General features: G+C 49.0%; 1 protein-coding gene across 2 annotated transcripts in view; it reads left to right on the top strand.

Moving 5' to 3' along the window:
• The first annotated feature begins 10,707 nt into the window (after positions 1-10,707).
• SLC25A22 (solute carrier family 25 member 22) overlaps positions 10,708-11,566 on the top strand; it is a 51,370-nt gene continuing 50,511 nt past the window's right edge. The window contains exon 1 of one of the 2 annotated variants that reach the window (XM_084207053.1): positions 10,708-10,762. The gene's annotated coding sequence lies outside the window, so the exon portion shown is untranslated. The remainder of the gene's footprint in view (positions 10,763-11,566) is intronic. The other variant, XM_084207054.1, reaches the window with a different exon arrangement.

Here is an 11,566-nt window from a genome sequence, read left to right as displayed (position 1 = left end):
CACCTAGCAGAGGAAAATGCGGTTTGTGTGGGACTCCTCTGTGTACCCAGAGTGATGGTGCTTGGGGACTGCTCCCTCCCCAAGGGCCTGTGTCTTCCTGAGGAGCTGGGCATTGATTCTCTCGGGTCTGTACTCACATGCCCCTTCTGCCAATCCCAGGAAGTTTAGAGTGGATTTATGAACCTTTTTTCTACTTCCACTTTGTGACCTTCAGCTTTAGCTTTCAGAAATGTGGAGAAAATTAGAGACTGAAGTGTTTGTCTGTCAGCTGAGTAGTGGTTTAATGAATAGCGTTTGATGAGTTAATACTCATGTTACATGTATTTATTTATAACTTATTCCTGAAACTGGAAACACTGCTGGAAACACTGGGTGTGAGCATTTGGGTCCATTGGTGCTCCAGTGCTTGACAGGAGAGTGGAGGTGCAGTCATGTTATGAAGGCCTGTGATGTGGTGGGGGCTGTTCAGTCATTTCTGTCAATGATGTGTTCTGCTCACATGAAAATGTGAACTGTATTCCCCATGAAAATCCAAATCTCTTCCAGTTCCCTTAAGTCCAAACAAAACCTAAGTATTTGTGGGGAAGAAAGAAGAAACTGATTTCTGGAAAAATTACTCTTTTTTTTTTGTTTTGTTCCAAAAGCTATCATGAAACAAATAGCCTGTTGCACCTGCAAGCACCTTTTTAGATGACACCTACATAGGGCTGTTCTTTGACAAAGTTCCAGTTTTAATTTGTAAAAAAAAAGGTAAAAATCCATGATCTCTTCTGGGACAGACTCTAATTTAAGTGCAATTAAAATTTCTCTTGCAGTTTCCAAGAGGTAGTCCTCATATCTTCCCAGTGAAATGTGAATGTGTAGTGGTGAAGGTGTGAACCCCTCCTGAAGTTTGGTGAAAAGCGTGGCTTTAATTTGCAATTTAAAAACTGGTCTGACCAGCTGTGAAATAAGGCACTGTTGTATGTTTGGCATGAGCCATGCTGAGCTAACTTCCCAGTTTTTCAGCCTGAATATCTTGTGTAAGGCTGGAAGCATTTTGCTGCTTTTTAGCTGCTCAATGATTTATTACTGAGGTGCCCTTCTCTTGCTGTTCCCCATCTCGTAATGGCCCTCAGTTAATGACCCACTAATGACAGTGGAAAATTACATGCAAGCTTTTTGAAAGACTACTGTCATTTAAATAAATTCATGTATTTCAAGACAGATTTGAATTCAGCATAAGTCTCTAAACATTACTTAAAAGTCTGTTCTTAGCCTGAAAAAAAACCAAAAGTGTGTTTAAAAATGCCAGGTTGCACAGCCCAAAGTCAACATGCAGTTGCAGGTTGGATAAATCCTGGCATTTTCTTCCCCTCATGAAGAATCATCGGTGGCTTCCCTGATGCTGCTTCAGACCTGCCATCAGTATTACTGAAAGAGAGATATAAAATTGTTCTGCTTTTTCTCTAATTTAGGGCTGTTCTAACATCTCAGGCTACAGAGTGCTTAGTGTCCAGTCCAGAGCACTGGACAAGGACTTGCAGATTTGAGCTGTCACTTTGGTCCTAGGACTCCCACAGATCTGGCTTCTTAGGTTGTGCTGCGCCAAGTCTCATGCTGGGTTGAAGTCAGCAGTGCTCTTTTGAATGTACATTTTCTCTTGTATTCTGTGTCATATGTTATTGTTTGTAATTTTCATGGGTACCAACAAGGTATTTGTTCTTTCCTCCAGTTTTGGAGAGATACATTTGAGCATATTGCTCTCACTGGGAATAAAATCAGCACTTAACTGTTTCATAGCATGGTCTGCTATTCCATAAATGCCTTGAGTGAAATGGAGACTGGTTCCTGTAAAACTGCTGGCAGGAGAACACAGGTGAGCCTGGCTGTGCTGTGCAGAAATGGGAGAAGAGCTCCTGTTTGGATACTGCTGGTTGCAAAGCACAGGACAGACTGCAGCTGAGGTAATGGTGTCCCTGGAGGGTGGCTTTCCTCCAGTGGGGCTAAGCCAGGAAACACAATGTTCAGGGAATGAGCTGAGGCTCAGGTGGAGCAGGTCTAGGGAGCAACAAGGCTAATCTAGAAGGGACAGCATGTAAGGTAAGCCTGTCCTCTGGTGAAGGTGCAGGAGAAATCTACAGGAAGCACAAGGTAGCATCCACAGCTACAACAGGATGAAGCTTGGCTGCACTTAGCTTTCCATTTGTGACGGTCTGACCAGAGCTGAGTTAGGCAGTGCTGGAATAAAGGATAGGTAGGCTGGACTCTGTGGAGGACTCATCCAGGCATCAGCAGAGCTACAGCTCTTCTGGAAAACAGCTTGGTGCCAAGAGAGAGGAAGGTTAGTGCCAGGTGTACAGGTTACTCTCATGATGGGCTGTAGCCAGGCCAGGCAACAGCAGATACCAAAGCCTAGACAGTTCCATCAGTAGGTCAGCTCTTCAAGATTTGGGCTGATAACTTAAGGAAAGGTAAGTATTGTACCCCAGACAAGGATCGTTATCTCCAGTCTTTCCTGCTGAGCCAGAGCCGCTGGGCTGGGCCTCCTTGCATGCACCTGGCTTTCTCCTTGAAGTGACACCAAAGCAAGCACCCAGCTGAGGACACTGAGGTGCTGGCAGGAAATCAGAGCAACTGTTCAACTCCTCTTTCCTCAGCTGACTTGGCAGCAAATATTTGAGCTGGAAGAGACTCAATGGAAAACATTATTTTGAGGTGTGTTATCTTTATCAATAATCTCTTTGAGGCACACTAAGTCTTTCATAAGCCTATAACTGCTATGGCTGATAACAGTTACAGTAGATGGTTGAGACAGCAAAAGAAATAACTAACCTGGCATTTATCTTTTGAATCAAAATATGGCATTCCTTTCTGACTTCTGTCAGAAAGGATGAATTCATCACATACTAGACTAGTATCTTTCCCTTTCCAGCTATCTGGCTTTTCCTGCTGCCTAATATGCACCTTACAGTGTCCTACAGATGCTCTGGCAGATTTTATGGTTTTTACTGTGCATGATCCCAATGTGTCAAAAATTCTCCCAAATAAATTTTTACCAGGAAAAGCCTTCTTGCAAAAATTTTTAAAAGTAAAGCAAGAAATTGTTTGCAAGTGGGAACATTTATTTGTCCTTCTTTTTTTGGCTGTAACATTTATAGCTCTTTAACTGTCATAATTAAACCCTTTTCTACGTCATAAACTTACAGATCTCCAGCAAAATGAGTGTTTCCCACATGTCACTTCAAGTTTTTTCTAACCATGACAGGCCTCTAGCTGCCAGGAGATAGATCCAGGTAAGAGGCTTTTAGCTCCTACAGATATTAATAAAAAACCCCTGAGAAATAAAAGCCCAGGCAAAGCTCAAATCAGTTTGTTAATTCCATAAAAATACAAGGGAAAGCCTGATTATGTTCTGCAGGGGGTTAAACTGTTTACACAGTCCTGTCAGTAAAATGCTATATAATTCCCAGTAAAAGACCTGACTGAAATACGAAATTGAGAGTGAAACCACAGGGGCTGTGTTCAGTTTCTCTGTTTACTGTGGGCAGGCAGCAATGCTGTAAAACTCAGCACATACATAGGATTGCTCTAATAAAGAAAAGGAATCTCTGGTGCACTGAGGACTGGATGGTTCAGCCATGAACCTACTGAGCTTGATGTCAAAACTGAAAGAATATTGGAAGATACCCAGTCTGTAAGATTTCCTTCTACTTGGTACACACTCATGTCCATACTTGGCAGTGTCATACTGCTCGGTTTTTTAAAAGGGAAATGAAATCTGATGGTCCTTAAATTCACTGTTTTCCTCTCAAGGGAGGATCACCCCATGTTTTCAGCCTTTAAAGCAAGAGTAGCTTTCACTGGAAAAGGGAGTGGGGCGGGCTTTCAGTCACTGGTGCATCAGAACCCCAGCCCAGAGCTGCGTCAAAGTGAGCCCACCATGCTTATCAGTTGGTACTGTTAAAATGAAGAAAGCAGCATTTGCTGCAGTTAAGTGTGTGTTCATTTCCTGAACTTCATGTCAATCTGTGTCATGAAAATCCATGAGGAGAGTTTGACCCCTGTTCCAGTTTCCAAGTACCTTGAAAGAATTCGGTGACTGGAAAACATAGAAACCAGGTAGGCGATACGACCATGCCTTTATTCTTCTTGTCTCACAGTAGGTCTGTAGGTTGATCCAGAAGTTTGTTTTGCGGGGCTGGAGCTAAGATCCTTCTGCTTGGTTTGCTCATTGAACACCAGTGCAGTTCTTATCTTTTCCAGACAGGAGATGGTAGAACAGGAAAATGTGCAAGGGGCAGGAGGGATGCTCAGAGATGAATACTACAGAGCATTTTAAACTCTTACAGCAAAGTATTCCATCTCCTGGGAAAAGATGGAGACTGTGAGTACATGGTTGCCATGCACTGTTTCTCCACTAGGTGGCACAAAACGAAATAGTCCAGTGTCACCTGCAAATTAGCAAAAGTGGGTACTTTTTTTCCCCCACTTTGTGTAGTTCTAATGCTGACGCCTTGGTGTGGAAGGTTTGAGGCCAAAACATAAATGTTGTGTCAGAAAGTGATTGATTAAACTGGTGGGGAAACAAATTCTCTAAAAAGCAAACAAATACAGAAAGCTGAATTCATTCCCACGTGGAAGGAGCAAGAGATTTGGGGCTGCCTTTCTTAGGCAGCAGTTGGATGAGACAGCAGCAACAGAGCATGTGGAGAAGCAAAGCAGGCAGAAGAAGCTGATCAGACATCTCTACTTGCTTTCTCTAGAAAAGCAGGATGGCTGCAAATTTTGTTTCTGCTGCAGCCCTGTGGATAAAAGGAGATCACACCTGGGAGGAGGGAGGAGGTGGCTGTTGCTTGAACCTCTCCTCCAAGTTGTATGGCTGAGCTTCACTCCTGGACTGAGAATTCCAGTGGTGACCCAAAACCAACCAGGTAGCACTGCTCAAAGGGAGAGACAGGATTTCTACTCGGGACATGTCAAGCTTGAAAACATCTGCTCTGCCCTTATTTCACTGTGTCTCAGGCTGAGTACACAAAGTCCCATGTGCTGGGTCACCTGGTGGGGCCACATCTTGGGGCAGGCCCTGCATGGTCATCTGCTGCTGGGTTGCAGGAGTCCAGGGAAGATAGACTGAGCACAACGCAGAGCAGTCAGCTGGAAGGTGTTCCTGCCCACGGCAGGTGAGTTGGATCTTTAAAGTCCCTTCCAACCCATTGTGTGATCACCCAATCCATTGTGCGATTCCATGAAGTTGGGCAGGTTTGATTAAGCTAACAGGACATGAGAGCTTAAGGGATGCTGTTTGCAGACATTTAGTGGGTGACTTGGGAAAAGAGCAAGGTAATATTCGTCATCTCTTAGCTGCCAAGCTGTCCTAATTTTCCATGCTTCTACACCCCTACCAGCCCTCTACTTGAAGCAGCAAGGGTAAACCTTGGAATTTCTAAAAGATCCCTCAAATAGCTTAAGAAATTATTTGAGTTTTCCATCCTAATGTAGGAAACCTTTTTCCTGATCAAAGGAGGTACCAGGGTATGGGAGGCTCACCTGTGGGACAGTTCCAAGGCAGCAGCAAGAACTTAAAGCTTTGGGTGTGAACAGGATCACACGGTGATGTGAGTAATCCCAGATGTGTCCCATCCATGCTCTTTCTGTCAGGTTTCTGCCACAGGCCAGACCTGGTCTTCTGGAAGTGTTTAGCATCACCAGGTTTAGAAACAGCAAATCTGCATGTCCAGAAGAGAGTGGGACTGCAGAGGGTGGCTGCAGCCCCTATGGAGTCACCCATCTCTCCCTGTCACGTGAAGAAGAGACCTGGCTGATGAGCCTGGCAGGTTAGGCTTCTAATTCTGCTCTGTTGGGCTGATGGAGAGAAGCTTTAGATTACAGTGAGAAGTAGGACAGGAAAGCTGGATGAGGGAGGTAGTAACAGGATAGCCGGGGGAGGACATGAGCTTAGGTATGAATCTTCACCTTGCTGCTTCTTCAGCCACATCCTCAGAAGATTTTACTTCCTCTGGAAGCAGCAATGGTTCAGGACAAAGGTTTTTGAGTTTTTTTCTCTCTAGGTTGGAGAAGAATGGAAATCGTGATTCATAGCATCTCCCCAAGGGCAGAGCTGAGAGCAAGCATGGCTTGTGATATTGATTGTAGCTGCTCCCTCTCAACATTGCAGGTTTCTGTCTCCTGGTGTCTGCACAGCCTTCATGTGTTGCAGGAGCATCAGGCTGAGTAACAGTCCTGGTGAGGCTTTCATCCCAGTGCATTGAAAGGAGCAAGAAAATACAGTGCCTCCCCCTCAAAACTCCCCACAACAGATGATTTGGTGAGGCTTTCATCCTGATGCATTGAAAGGAGCAAGAACACATGGTCTCTCCCCCTCAAAAGTCCCTTACAAGAGATGATTTCTTTGCAGTCTGGGCAAAGTAAAGAAAATCCCGCTGCTTAAACAGGCTATTTTGTGACAACTGCTGTGCACGAACGATGGCTGCAAGGCAGAGGCAGTCACAAATGGATCCATCAGCTTTTTGGGGTCCAGAAATAACATGGCCCTGGAGGAGGTGGCTGCAGCTCTTGGTGAGGCAGCAAGCTTGGGAGATCTGTGACTCTGCCTGAGGTCCGGCTGTTTCACCCATGGCAGGGTGACAGTGTCCTCAGCAGCCACTTCATCCTGGCAGCAGGGAGCCATCTCACCTTTCTGCCCCCCAAGAAACAGCCTTGCAGGTTACTGCCAATGCAGATTCCTCACAGTTGTTTTTCAGCTGCTGGAAGGGGAGATGAACAAATGAGCTGTGTAAGGTGAGGAATATGAAAAATTCTGGAGCAAACTGCATTCTTTGTCACCCATCTGTACTCTTGGGCCATACTTGCAGGGGAAAAGAGTGATCAGTGCCCCATAAATCTGATGCCACCTCTGCATGGGGACAGAGGCATATGATGGCAAGCTGTTGGTTGTTTTGTCCCTGGGTTGAGGGGGAACGCCCTGCTGAAAGGCTCCCAGGGCAATAGGTGGCTCCCTGCCAGCAGCTGTGCCCAGAGTGGGATCTGGAGGCCAATCTCACAGCCAAGACAGCGCCATTCATCGGCACTCAATAAACAAAAGTGCCTCACTGTTTTATCCAGGAGATAAGCATGGAGGGCATGAGATTGCTTTCCCTTGTGTTGTCTGTGCTGAGCGTGGGAGCCTGTGTTGGCTGCCAAAGGAGCTGAGGCGCTGCTGCCGTGGCACGTGCTGTGGACAGGCAGGGAATGGGGCTGCTGGGTGTCAGGCGGCCCTGAGGCTGGAGCCTCACCGGTACTGGGCACTGTGAGATGCTGGTGATTACTGGAGGCTGCCAGCCCTGCAGGACGTGTTGCAGGAGTTGGGCCATTGTTTAAGCCAGCTCATGAATGTAACTCATTAGAGTGCCAGGGTCAACCCAGCTGCTCTAAAAGTCACTTAAAAAAGGAAGAAAATTCTACTTTTTTTTTTTTTTTTCACACACACCTGTGTGCTTTGAGCATCAGGGACTTTATTCCCACTAATTGTTCAGCATTTGAATCAAATAGCTACTAAGAGGATGTCTGCAGCCTTTTTTCAAGGCAGAGAGGACAGACACCACATACATTGGATTCACCAGTGTGGTCTCGCAGCTTTTGGGAACAACAGAGCCGGGTTTGGGGTTAAGCTGTCCCCTTCTTGCACTCTCCAGCTGCATCCACATCCTCTCTTGCTTCTGTAATCTCAAATATCTGCACTGAAAATGAAACCAGAGCAGCGGTTTCTGGGTGCTTCCTGCCATCCCAGCTGATGGCCAGCTGTGAATCTGTTCATTTACTCATTCTGTTTGACTATACCCTGGATGCCTCCCCTATCACCTCTGTGCTGTTACCTTTGGCAACACATCCTGTGGTCTCAATGGAGAACAAGATCGGGCTTGGTTGGGATTGATTTTTCCAGAAAACAATGTTGACTGATGCTAATTACATTACTGCCTCTTCAATATTTATCAGTTGAATTGTCTACCAGTGCTCTGAGAATGATGTCCAGGCCAAGGGAGCAGTGAGCAAACTTGCCCAATTTTACTTTTTTAAGCGTTGGTTTAATAACTACACTCAGCAGGCACTTGGGGATTTCACTGGCAGCCCACAATTTATTAAAACAGAAAACAATACAAAAGGGGAAGGAAACTGAAGAGCGAGACCTCGTGAAAGCCTCTTTCTTTGCAGCAGACTGAACTTGACCCATGTCCTTGTAGGGCTGAATCAGCCCACAGCCCCTCTGGGAGGTGGGCTGAAAGCAGTGCAGAATTTTGAGACTCACACAGGACAAGCTTTGTGACAAGAAGAGCACAGACCTGGTCTAATGCTTCTGTGTGCACCACGATGACAACAATATTGCCTTGTACCGGAGGTCCTGAGCTGTGCTCTTCACCTTCTGTCAGACACAGACAGCGCTGCTTTTGAAGCTCCATTTGCACCAAGCAGTTTTAAATCTCTTTTGTGTCTGTCAGGAGAAAAAAATGATGTCTGAAAGCAAAGGAAACCTTGACAACCTGGCACTTGCTGAATACGAACTTTCTTCCTCTGCTTCCTTTTTTTATGCCCTCTCTTAAATGCTGCCGGAAGAAACGGGTCCTTTGTGCCATGCAGGTTACAAAGAGCAGTTGTTCTTATGCAGCAGAACCAAAAATAAAAATGTGTGATTGCAGTCCTCCTGAGATGCAGCACAAAGATGGACCGTGTTAACCTCTTCTTTGCCAGGGGATGGTAATATTCTGCCAGCACATCTACACTGTGCTAAACATTAACATCTATACCTCAAGCCAGACTGAGTTCAGTTCAGCTTTTGACTGAGAGGATACAGCACAGTGAAACCCACTGATGCCTTTACAAAACAGGGCAGAGTGCGGGTATGCCACCACTAAGGAAAGGAGTGGGAAGCAATTTTGCAGCTGGGGAGTAAGAAGACCTCAATTCCCCAACGCTGTTCCCCAAACTGGGAATTCCCACAGAAGTGCCCACCACAGCAGCCTGCTTGCAACCCAGGCCTTGCTGCCTGTTTTTCCAAGGACATGGTGGAGATAGGACTGTGGGGTCGGATAGGCTATTCTGGCATCTCCCTGCACACTGCACTTGCATTTTTCTCTTGTGCTGAATGCTCATCCAATCTATGCCCACAAAATGCCCCCAGGTCTCCTCCCTTGGTCAGACACCACCCTTCTGGAGGGAGCTTTCCACCTCCAGTGCTGTATCTTCTCATGCTTTGCTCAGCCCAGGTTGAACAGCGCACAAGGAAAGCTGATCCCCTTTTTACCTATATCCAACTCACTACCATTGGCTTCTGCTGCTTCACTGTACTCTGGTTTACATCTTCTTCTCACCTTGGGTTCCATGTCCCTGACTGTGATAACAAGCTCCTCTTGTCTTCAAGTGTGTGAAGAACTGTGAGTTTTCTGTGCTGTTCGCTGTGACTCCATATAATTGTCACTTCTCCTGTGTACACGATGTCCTCATTAGCCCTACGTGCTCCTGGGAGCATCCTTGTAGGTGCTCTTTTCTAGTCACCTCCAATTCATTGCACAAGAAAACTGTGCACTGATGCTCTGCCAGCTTCCATGGGCCCGTGGTATGGAGCTGGTTGGTAATCCCATGCTCACAGGGCCTGGTATATGTGAGCAACGAGGGAGGCTCTTAGAGGTGTATTCCCCTGGAGATCTTCATCTCTTTCCCTGGTGCTATCACACCTGTGGATGCTACAGAATCACAAAATGGTTTGGGTTGGAAGAGACCTTAAAGATCATCTCACTCTATCCTCTTCTAGTGGACACCTTCCACTAGATCAGGTTACTCAGAGCCCCGTCCAGCCTGGCCTTGAATACTGCTGGGGATGGGGCATCCACAGCTTCCCTGGGCAACATGTTCCAGGGCCTCAACCCCCTCACCACAAAGAACTTGGTCATCCCAAGAGGCACAGAGATCTGTTTGGCTGCTGCTGTCCTCCTCACCATTAAAATGCTTAATTTCCAAGGCCTGATGAAACGGTCTTTGTGGATACTTTGTCCCAGCAAGGATTTAGGTCCCATAATACTCCTGAGAACTCCAGGTCTGTAGTGGAGCCTGCTAACCCCAAAAATCAATGCCTGCCAGTAGGGGTAGCAGGCAGCACAGCATGGTGACCCAATGGGCACAGTGGGCCTGGCTGGTATCCTGAAGAGATATGCTGAATATGCTGAGTTGGAAAGGACCCATAAGGATCATCAAATCCAGGGGAGTCACACCCTGTGCCTGAGAGCATCGTCAAAACGCTTCTTGTGCTCTGTCAGGCGTGGTGCTGTGAGCGCTTCCCTGGGGAGCCTGTTCCAGTGCTCAATCACCCTCTGGGTGAAGAACCTTTTTCTAAAGCCCAACCTAAACCTGCCCTGATACAATTTCAGGCCGTTCCCTCGGGTACAGATGACAGACTTACTATTTCTCCCCGCTGCCTCTCGCCCCGTGTCCTGCCGTGAGCCGCCTCGCAAGACGGCTGTGGGCGCGGCCCGGGGCTGCTCGGGGCACGGCGGGGCAGTCCCGGCCCCCCGCGCCCGGCCGGGGGAGGCGGCGGCGATCCCCGGGCGCCCCGGCCCGCGTTGCCATGGGGACGCGGCGGCCGCCCCGGCGGGGAGGGACAGGCGGCGGCGGCTCCTGCGCCGAGCGCGGCCGGAGGGGGCAGAGCTGAGTCGGGCCGGGCCGCGCCGCGCAGGAGCTCCGCACCCCGCGCCGCACCGTCCCCGGCCCCGGCGGGAGCCGCCGCCGCCGCCCGGTAAGTGTGGGCACGGCCCTTCCCAAGCCCTCCGGAGGCGCCGCCGGGGGTCCCGACACCCCTTCTGCCGCCGGGATGCAGCTCGGCCATGCACCCCGGCCTGGCTCCTGCTGCACCGGCCCCGCCGCCGCTCACCCCGGCCCCTCATCTCAGGGGTGTGCCGGCCGCCCGTCCGGCTCCCCCGGGCCCTGCAGGGCCGTCCCCTCGCCCCGGGGGGCTGCGGGCTCCCCACCTACCCACACCCCTCCTCCCCGGAGCTGCGGGCTCCCCTTGCCCGCCGCCACTTCCCCTCCTCACCCTGGGGGTTTTAGGTCTTCCCAGCCCCTCCCCTCCTCCCCGGGCTGGCTCCCTCTGCCTGCGCGGGGGCCCGGGGCTGATGGCCCCCGCTCGCCGTGGTGCGGGGCTTGCCCTTGCCGGGCGCGGGGGCTGCAGCCGCGGTGCGCCTTCCTCTGCCCTGCCCGCGCCGGGGAAATTGCGGGTGACACGTGTGCTGCTCCAGAGAGCCCTTTAGTGCCCCGGAGCTGCAGCTTTTTATATTGAAAGCGATTAACGAGTTTTACCGGGCTTCTGATTCTGGGGCGATTCGTAGGATTCCCTGATCGCCCCGGTCGCAGCGCAGGTCCTGAATTTAAGCCCCTCTGAGCTCCTTCCAGACTCTCCTAAGCCAGATCCCTGCCTCTTTGAGATAGGTCAAGGTTATTGTGCTCTTCATGCAGTGGATGGGGAGAGTGGAAATGTGGACAGACTGTGGGATTTCCTCAAGGTCACCCTGGGAATTGGACCCCAAGCATCCTCTTGCTGCAC

This window comes from Fringilla coelebs (genome assembly GCF_963513975.1).
Source record: "Fringilla coelebs genome assembly, chromosome: 6".
NCBI lineage: Eukaryota > Metazoa > Chordata > Aves > Passeriformes > Fringillidae > Fringilla > Fringilla coelebs.
The sequence above is the reverse complement of the archived record's forward strand: the minus strand, read 5'-3'. Positions and strand labels throughout refer to the sequence as shown.